The following is a 10,870-nucleotide window of genomic DNA, read 5'->3' on the forward strand; positions in this document are numbered from 1 at the left end:
AGTAATATTAGGGATGTGCAGCGGAGCCCATATCTTTAGAAATGATTTGTGTCTGAATCTGTATTTAGAAAAATCCAAAAAGGGTGGAAATCACTTAAACCATACATTTTTCAAATTGATAGTCTGTTTTATAATGTAATTATGTTCCCTTCACAGTTTCCATTTAACAAATATGCCTTGTTTAAGTCAAATAATTTGTATTTTTATATTATAATTTTTACACCTCTTTAAATAAGTTTTAATTAAAACATGAAATGGTAAAAAATAGGGTTGAGTGATATGGTCAAAAATCATCTTGATAAAATGTTTCATATCAGTCAGTATTGATAATTATCACAATCAATGTCAAATATTTATTTTAAGTTTTAAATGTTCTCAAACATACATTAAATAATGAAGACAACAGGTAAAGTTAAAATATAATGAAATGTAATAGGGGTGGGAATCTTTTTGATTCAACGATTCGATTCAAATCGATTCTTTGGGTCACGATTTGATTCAAAAGAGGCGGTACTTTTGAAATTGGGAATTCTCTTTTGAATCAAATTTCATTTTGATATATGCATAGAATAGATTTAAAATCTATGATCAAATCTAAAATCAAATCTATGCATATATCTAAATTAAATTTGATTCAAAATCGAGAATCGAACAGAAATGATCAGCAGCTACTGTTAGCCCCAATCAAGTGATTCATTTATAAATGGCCGTGCCCACTCTTCCGTGAAAAATAAAGTGGATACCATAGGAAAAAAAAATTCTCCTAAAAAGGTGTTGATAATGTGAGTTAGGTTTTTTTTATTATTAGTTTTGCCTCTGATTGATTTGTGCTTATCATTCCTTGCAGGATTATCAGAAGTGTTGTCACTCTTCTACCACTTGACACCATCACTACCCTCCTCACCTGGCCTTCATCCTCACCTGTCTTGCTTTCTTTCTAAGTTTCTTTTTTACCTGTTCAGGATCATTTTTGCATGAATTGAAATACATGAATTGTTCACTGATCTTAATTATTAAATATATATTGTTCATTAGTCTTCTTTTAAAACAGATTTTTATTGTTGTATCATATTACATTATTATTACTAATGTATTGTTTAAAAATACACAATAAACCTTGTTGTGCAGTTAAAGCTTCAATTGTTCTTTTTTCTATTTCCCATTAACAGTTAAAATAATATTCCTACAGATTTTCTACATATTCTACAGGTAACACAGTAGCACTGTAAAAGTAATAAAATAACATTTCATAACTGTATAATACTATACAGTATTATTAAAAATCAACGGTGTAATACTGTGTTTTAACGTGGTAAAAAATTACAGTAAAATAATGTATTTAATTTTACAGTATGCTTAACAGTACTGTATTTAGTGTTACAGTAATTTTACTGTTGAATGAAATACAGCAACTACTGGATAATTGTTGCCAGTAAGTTACTGTTAATTTGACAATAAATTTTTTACAGTGTATCGAAGCTCTCAACTAATCTCGGTTCCGATACATGAACTCAGCCTATCGAGGCATCACTATTGTACGAGCTTTCATAACTGTACGCTAAAGCCAAATATTTCATGGCCAATCGCGGCCTTCGTGCGTAAACGCATATCGTAGCTTCCCTGAAAGCATCATCCCAATGTGTTATCTCTGCCTATTGTGTTATCTCTGCCTATTGTGGCTCCTCGTAAAGTCGCCTGGCGACAGCCCTCATTATTTATAAATGTAAGGTTAATTACGGACCTATTTTTAAAGAAAGACTGGGCTGGTGCATATGCTATTTAACTTTGCTTTTCTCTCAACATCTTATTTTCTCCCTTTCTTCATAACCCGGATGTATGTAGCTTAACATCCCTGCCTATCGAGGCTTCGTTTAAAATCTACACCTCATCATTCGTGTCCAGACGTGGCTTCTGTTCACATTGGTCCACGGCTTATCGTAGCCTTTACAGTAATGCTATCGAGATTCCGTATCTCGTTCATACACGATTATTCGGCCTATTGAGGCATTAATATTAGCGAGCGTACACGTAGTTCTATTAAGCTATACTTCACGCTGATCACGGGCACCAGTCACAAAGCAATTCTAGCTTTAAGAAATATCAATATTTCATTCTCCCATCTCTGCTTATCGAAGCGCCCGGGAACGTCACATTGACAGCAGATTAGTAACTTTTAAACAGAAGGTCATCACGGACCTACTTTTAACTTTCCCATCTATGGTTTTATTTTCATAGCCAAACTAAGATATTAATACTCATGCTTGTTCTCGGCCTATCGAGGCATCGCACATGCTCGTTTTCGGCCAATCGAGGCATCGCACATGCTCGTTTTCGGCCAATCGAGGCATCGCACATGCTTGTTCTCGGCCTATCGAGGCATCGCACATGCTCGTTTTCGGCCAATCGAGGCATCGCAATCTATCGAGATTCACGATTAAGCTAAAAGTTCTGAGGCCTACCGTGGCAGCCGACGTTAACGCATAGGCCTATCAAAGATTCATTTCTGCCTTTATTTTATTTATTTATTTTTCTTAATTTTTTTTTTTAAATGCGCAGCTCCTCTATTCAAGCCTATCGAGGCTCGGATTAGATCTTCACTTTCTTTTGCCAAAAGTTGCTCTGTTTAGGAGTTGTAACATACCGAAGCACAGTGCATTATTAACTGCATCTTTCACTCTCCCTATTAATTTCAAGGCTACATCATCGTTATCAAACGTTAGTTTCGTATTAAGCCTTATCTAGATGACGTTTATCAACTTTTCTCACGTTGTCTAATTACCCTGTATACTTTCCAGAGTCATCTTAGGTACGTAAGGAATCCATCATATATTCCTTATTTTGGGGGTTTAGGCTCCGCCCCTGTCCAGACCATCAGGCAGGACCTACCGGCTAACTCACCGACCCAGACGGAGGACAGAGCCCACGCCAAAGAACCGAGACGGAGCTTGTCGAGCATCAATTTTATTCCGTCTGTAATCTTTCACAAATAAATCTATTGCATTCAATAATTCTCTCCTGAGTCTTTTTGGTAGAAATATATCAGATCCAGACTCCTTTATCAACACTACAAATGCTCTGGAAGATCTGGGATGTATTTCTCAAGCACCACTGATTTAACTTCCGCCTCCCTGAACTTCTGGACCACTTTGCTAAAACACTTGAACGAGTCGTTTTCGACCAACTATCTACATTTCTCACACAGAACATCCTCCTGGACAACAACCAGTCTGGCTTCAGAAGCGCCACTAAACTGAGACGGCCCTGCTCTCGGTTATTGAAGCTCTGAGACTGGCAAGAGGAGCCTCCGAATCCTCAGTTCTCCTCTTGCTGGATCTGTCTGCTGCTTACAGTTAACCACCAAGAAGAGCATCTCAGGAACAGTGCTTCAAGTCTGACCTCTCAGTGGGTCCTTCAGGGTGTCGTGAGGTGTTTAAGACCCAATATCTAGCTCTCGGTTATTGAAGCGGCTTCTCAACTACAACTCGCTTCAGTGGACTTACAGATACATTACCAGCTCATGAAGGGGAATTAACATATTCCTAACAAACATCTCAGGAAAGGAGACTTATTAAACACAACTGCAGAGGTTTATTAAGACAATTATAGCAATCATTCAAAATGAAAAAAGATGCTAAAAACAGGAATGAACAGACAAGATCCAAGAATCCTCAAATCAGCTCCATCACACAGAACAGAGAGAGATTATACAGTCTGAGTCTGTCCATTACTGTATTAATATTATATTTAAAGCAGTTTACATATGAAGCGCAAGAGAATGACTTTCAACACTGTAGGCAAATATATCCATAAAATCCATATAAATGAAAATAAATCTGGCTTTTATATGTGTGACGAAGCAATAGAGATGTTTGGTTACTGATTTCGACTACGCCACTCCAATTTTGTTTGGGTAGGAGTCCCCAAGTCAATAAAGGGATTTCCCGCGAGGCTATCCAATTAAATGAATAAACTTAAGGCAAGACTGCTATAAAAATGAATACATCGCTTTTATTAAATACATGGATTCTAGTCTCATTCAATTTCTTTCACAAGCTAGCCACGTTTAGTGATACAGGGTGGCAATAGAAGAGACTATGTGGGGTAACAATACTTCAAAAAAAGAAAATATACACAACAAATGAATAAATACAATACACCCCAAAAAGAAATTACAAACTTTCTACACCGCACACTACATATACAAATACACACCAAACTTTCCACACCACACGGGTGTATAAATCAAAATGAGTATCTTCCCCCACTAGTTACTCTATTGGGAGCTGTTAGATATGACCTAGCTTGGAGCTCACAAAATAAACCATAAAGAAAATACAATGGATTAATTGTTGGGCCAACAACCAAACAAATAAACAAAATAAACCGATTACAATACCATAATCCTATTAAGAAACTTAAAAATAAAGGTAGGGAAAAACAGTGGTCATTTGCACTGGATGGATCGAATTCTATAAAGAAAAAACAATAAAGCAAAAACACATTCTTATCAAAGCATACAAGTATTATCTCTAGACATAACATCAGTTCCTACTAAAAACCACAGCCCGTACAAAGTAAAATTACAATGTCAATCAATGTTAAAATATACTAGCTATTCCAGAATTACATGAATAATTAGATACCTTATTTCAGAAGACACTGGAAGTACAACTGTCGTTAATGTCCACTGCTCATCTCGTTCAGCATAGCCAATGTGAGGGCTTTTAAGGAAACTTCTCTAAAAAAAAGTATTTATTTGTTTTAATACATACAAAAAGGTTTTTCACAGCTCATTTCGGACAATAAAACAACCTATTTTGATAAAGGACCAACACTCACGTGCAGTGTACTGCAATGGTAACCCAGTGTCCACAACTCATCCAGTCAAACCTTCTCACCATTAAGGTATTTAAACCACATGCCTAAACAAAACAACTTCATAGACACAATGAATGGATTAAACACCCCTGGCCCAATTAAAGCCACACTGACACTCAAAATCGCTGGCTCTTGGCCAACACATCAAAACCCTCATAAAGCATCACCAGTGAGCATTAAAATACTATTCTTAAGACCATAATCTCTTAAATAAACCTACCAGAGCTTGTTCTTCCAGCGACCGACCATGCCAAACAATTCAAGCACTGCAGCCATTCCACCCAAAAGGAAGTGACATATTTAAAGGGAAATTACACCCTCTACTGATACCCTCAGTAGCGCCCTCTACTGACCTGGCTACATATGTAAAAAAACAAAACACATTTTAATCTAAACTTGATTATGTCACTATAAGTGCTCAGAGTTTTTTCTCTGTTTTCTGAGAAGAAGAAAATAAAACAATGAACAATCCTCTGTAAGTTTCTGCTATTGTAAATATTGCTGCAGATTGGCTCTAAACTCATCAGTATTTTATTCTAATATTGTCGGCATCTCTATTTCCTCTGGGTGCTTCGAGTCCTTCCTCCCTGCAAAATAAAAGCATTGACTGACCTCTCGTATGTGTTTTTATCATGATTGCAGATTGTTCCAGATCAGATGAGTGTGAATCATCAGATTGTGTGCGGCTCAAAACTCACCAGCTCTTCTTGCACAGATGATCTGAAGAAGAATCACAGTAGGAGCAGCAAACACTGCGATCCCAACAATACTCACAATCACTGCAGGAAACATGAGAGGAAGAAGAGAAACTGTACATGACTGAAGTCAAGGGTATTCAACTATCAACAGTTATTGATGAAGCATTTACAGACTGACTGATAGTTTAATGTTATAAAGCTGTCAGTATAAATGAACGTGTCGTACCTCTGTATAATGATCCAGCAGTCACACTGACTCCAGTTTCTGATGCTGTATCAGCTGGATCTGTGGATCACGTCTGTTAGTTCAGTTCAACACATAATGCCACATATACACAACATCATCATCACATAATACTGGAGCTTCACATCACAGAAATGATGAATATGTGCACAAGTCTGTCATCTATTATCTTCTTGCTTCACTCTCAAGCTGTCAGGAGGAGAATGACTAATTATGTGTTTTGTGACCTTTTGTGTTTGTGTTTGAATGATAAGAGTCTGTGTCTGGTGTTGTTGTATTAGCTTAAGCTGAAAAGGATGATTGGGGACAATTATAGACAAAGACAAAAGCCATCGGCACAGATGACGACAGGAATGTGATTTCAATCAACTCTTACATATTTCAGTGAGGTAAAATATCTATATGGTAACATTCATATTTTCTATAGAATTATGTTAGACGAAGCTGTGAATAACATCATCAGTGGCGTAAAAGCATCATCATCATCATCATCATCATCATCATGTACCTCGTGTAGAAGGACTCACTGCTGTCGTTGAATCAGCTGGAGCTGTAAAGGATGAATGTTTGTTCAGATGATTCATACTGTACAAGAGCATCATTATATTTTACTAGTTACACAGGATGACTTTTAACACTGATTCATGAGACTCATTCATTTTCATAAGCCTTATAATTCCTAAAGCCGACCTCCTACATGGGTCATACTAGGCTTTAATACACTCGTCTGATTTATGCTATATATCATGTATGACCCATGTAGGAGGCCAATATTGGGGATTATAAGGATTGTTATGCAGTTTATGACTTGACCACTAATATTTTACAACTCCAAAACGTATGAAGCCATCAGAAAGAGTAGAGCCAATCTGTGGAAGTTTTCACAAATCTGTCAGAAAAGAGTGTTTTCTCACCTGAATACTTGACAGTGTATCTGACTGAGGTCTCGAGTTGATCTCTGCGAGTAAGCTGACATCTCCACTCTCTGTTGTCATCTTCATTCAGGAGTGTTGTAGTCAGAGTGATGATACAGCGATCTTGATCTGATGATGATAATATCTGATATCTGGAGTCTGTCTTCAGATCAACACCAGTCTGATTCACCCACAACAGCTCAACTCCCCAACGGACCCAATAATTACAGGGGTACATATATGAATACAACTGACAGGAGAGAGTCACAGAGCGGCCTGGACTGATCTCAGTCTGTGAGGATGAAGATGATGAAGATGATGATGATGGAGACACTGAAACTGAACACAAGACACAAATCACAGACTCTTCAATCATCATCTGAGTTTAAAGGGAGAATCTGCCCTTTTTAAATTGACCACATAATCATAAACTTACCATGAAGAACATTCAGATAAACATCAGCATCAGGTCTTTGTTGTTCTCCATTCACATATTGTCTGCAGATGTATGATCCATAATCTTCTACTGTGACGTTCTTGATGTTCAGAGAGCAGTCAGACTCCAGACTCAGTCTCTCATGTCTCTCTGTGTCTTTATTCTTTATCCCTCCAGTAATCAGTTCAACTTCTGCTGAATGTCTGTTAGAGTAGATCCATGTAGTTGATTTGCAGTCAGAAAGAGCTTTATTACAGGACAGAGAGACATTTTCACCAGAACTGATGTACTCATGATCCACTCCACTGGTTCCTGAAACACAATTAAAAAACAGAAGATTCAAATACAGTCTTTTATTTCTCATTTAAAGCAAACAACACACTCTCCAGAATAAACTATTAGTCTTTATCAGAGAGCTGTTCAAATCACTGACACATGGCGGCGCCCTGTACGGCAGCGGCTACTTCAGCTCCCAGTAACGATGTGCGTTTTATGTTAAATGTGTCGTCTGAATCGTCCCAGTCTTGTACGAGAAAAGTCTACTACAGAAGCCAACTACTTGGACTACGAAACTCAAATTTTTTAAGCGATCTTTCCAGAGTTATCTTTGCTCTGGAACACAAAGCACTCGACGAGCTGGGCATCTTACAACAGCAAGACCCAGAGGCCTGCAAAGCAGCGGACTTCACCCCCGACACTGACCGATGCTGGAGGCGACGCAAGCGGTGGGGGAGACCTAGCATGAGTCGCAAGCGGTGTGCTAGACTTAGCAAGCGAGGCAGTCGAGCGGGCATCAGTGCAAGGCTAAAAGCCAAACCGAACAGACCTGCACTTCCTTCGATTCTACTTTCCAACGTTCGTTCGCTGGAAAACAAAATGGACTACCTCAGATTGGATTTAATTACACAAAGGATGGTGAAGGATTGCAACGCCATCGTCCTCACTGAGACATGGCTTAATCACACTGTTCCAGACAACGCCATTCAGGTGGATGGACTAACAACATTCAGGGCAGATAGAAGCCATGCACTCACTGGTAAGCTACGAGGTGGTGGGGTAGCAATTTTCATTAATAACAATTGGTGCACAAATGTTAAAGTCATCTCAAGACACTGTTCCAAAGATATAGAATTTCTAACAGTCAAATGCCGTCCAGTATACTTACCAAGAGAATTTTCAGCCGTGACTATTACAGCCGTGTACATACCACCCAGTGCGAACACAAAAGACGCACTTTCTACATTGTATCAATCTGTGAGTAAAATGCAGGACTCAAACCCGGACTCTGCCTGTATAATCGCGGGCGATTTCAATCAGGCCAAATTGAAGACAGTACTCCCACATTTTCATAAATATGTGGACTTTGCAACCAGGGGTGAAAACATTCTAGACCAGGTCTATTCCAACATCAAACAGGCATACAGAGCTGTTCCACACCCCCACCTGAGAAACTCGGACCATCTTTCTGTTATGCTAATGCCATCTTACAGGCCACTGTTGGTGAGGAACAAACCATCTGTGAAGTGGATTAGAACTTGGCCAGAGGGGGCTACCTCAGCGCTTCAGGACTGTTTTGACTGCACAGATTGGACTGTTTTTAGGAAGGCTGCCACTTCCAACCAGCATGTCAATATAACTGAATACACTGAGTCTGTGACAGGATACATATCCAAATGCATGGAAGATGTGACCATCGTAAAACACATCACCACAAGGGCAAACAACAAACCATGGTTCACCAGGGAGGTATGTGAGCTACTAAAAGCACGGAATGCGGCTTTCAAGTCTGGAGACAAAGAGGCCCTCAGAACTGCCAGGGCCAACCTGAACCGAGGCCTGAGAGCAGCAAAGTATGCCTATGGTCAAAAAATCCAGTTACACTTCACTGATACAAAAGACCCTAGACGCCTATGGCAAGGCATCCAGTCAGTAACGGACTACAGGCCTACACCCTTACCGTGCGAGGACAGCACAGACTTTCTAAACTCACTCAATTCATTCTTCAGCCGTTTTGAGGAAAACAACAACACCACTCCGACAAAAGCTCTACACTGCTTGGACAATGCAACTCTTCAACTTGACCCTGCCGATGTGCGGAGGACTCTTCAAAGGGTGAACCCCAGGAAGGCTGCTGGTCCTGATAATATATCTGGGCGTGTGCTTAGAGACTGTGCTAACTCACTTACAGATGTTCTCACAGATATCTTTAACATCTCTCTGAGCAATGCCATCATACCAGAATGCTTCAAAGCCACTACTATCATACCGCTACCAAAGAAATCACCAGCCACAACACTGAACGACTACCGGCCTATAGCACTCACGCCCATTATGATGAAGTGCTTTGAAAGGCTGGTCAAGGCTCACATAACATCCAGCCTACCTGCCACATTTGACCCTTTCCAGTTTGCATACCGTCCCAAGCGCTCCACTGATGATGCCATAGCAACAGCACTTCACCTTAGTCTGGCTCATCTGGAGAACAAAAACAGCTGTGTGCGGATGCTGTTCATCGACTTCAGCTCTGCCTTCAATACAGTTATTCCTCAACATCTGGTGAATAAACTCAGTGCTGTAGGCATCAACACCCTACTTTGCAACTGGCTATTAGACTTTCTCACCAATAGACCACAGACAGTAAGAGTTGGCAAAAACTCTTCACAGACCACCATCATGAACACTGGGGTCCCTCAAGGATGTGTGTTGAGTCCTCTGCTGTTTACACTGATGACCCATGACTGTTGTGCCAGATACAACTCAAATCACATCATCAAGTTTGCAGATGACACGACAGTGGTGGGCCTCATCAGCAACGACGATGACTCGGCATACAGAGATGAGGTACACCAACTCATCAATTGGTGTGACATTAACAACTTACATCTCAATGTTAATAAAACAAAGGAAATAACTGTGGACTTCAGGAAAAATCACAGGCCACACACACCCCTCACTATCAATGGCAGCGCTGTAGAATCAGTGAAAAGCACCAAGTTCCTGGGGGTGCACATCACTGATGACCTGTCATGGTCCACCAACACCATCTCCCTTGTCAAGAAAGCTCAGCAACGCCTCCACTTCTTACGCAGGATGAGAAGAGCCAACCTCCGCCCACTGGCACTCACTACCTTCTACAGGGGTGCCATTGAGAGCATCCTCACCAGCAGTCTCTCAGTCTGGTATGGTAGCTGCTCTGTTGCTGACCGGAAAGCTCTACAGAGGGTGGTGAGGTCAGCTGAGAAGATCACCAGATCAGCCCAACCATCCATCCAGGACATATACCCATCCCGCTGCCACAATAGAGCCACCAACATCATCAAAGACTCCACCCACCCCACACACAAACTGTTCACCCTCCTACCATCTGGCAAGCGCTACAGCAGTATGCGTTGCAGGACTACCAGACTCAGCAATAGCTTTTTCCCACAAGCCATCAGACTGCTCAACTCAATCATGAAAACTGCATTATAACACTCCCCCTTCCATCCACAACCCACACACACAATAGACCTGTGAGACTGTGGAAAAGGCATACTCAATGTTTGCAAAATACTCACATGCACATATGCTAATATCTCTTTGCACAAGAAATGTAACAAGTTTACTAAACTTATTTATCTCCATGCTGCTACTTGCACTTTGCCATATTGCACTTTATATTGCACTAAAGTATAATACCTTAACCTGACTATATTCTGAA

At 40.1% G+C, this 10,870-nt stretch overlaps 1 long non-coding RNA gene across 1 annotated transcript; it reads right to left on the reverse strand.

The window, feature by feature from the left end:
* Window positions 1-4,353: 4,353 nt before the first annotated feature.
* LOC311095267 lies at window positions 4,354-5,698 on the reverse strand. The gene is made up of 4 exons (XR_014608805.1): window positions 5,099-5,698; window positions 4,840-4,935; window positions 4,644-4,738; window positions 4,354-4,469 (listed from the first exon to the last, which is right to left on the reverse strand). It is a non-coding gene; the product is annotated as an uncharacterized lncRNA (long non-coding RNA).
* Window positions 5,699-10,870: the final 5,172 nt, after the last annotated feature.

This window comes from Abramis brama (assembly GCF_963993115.1).
Source record: "Abramis brama genome assembly, chromosome: 1".
NCBI classification, from domain to species: Eukaryota; Metazoa; Chordata; class Actinopteri; order Cypriniformes; family Leuciscidae; genus Abramis; species Abramis brama.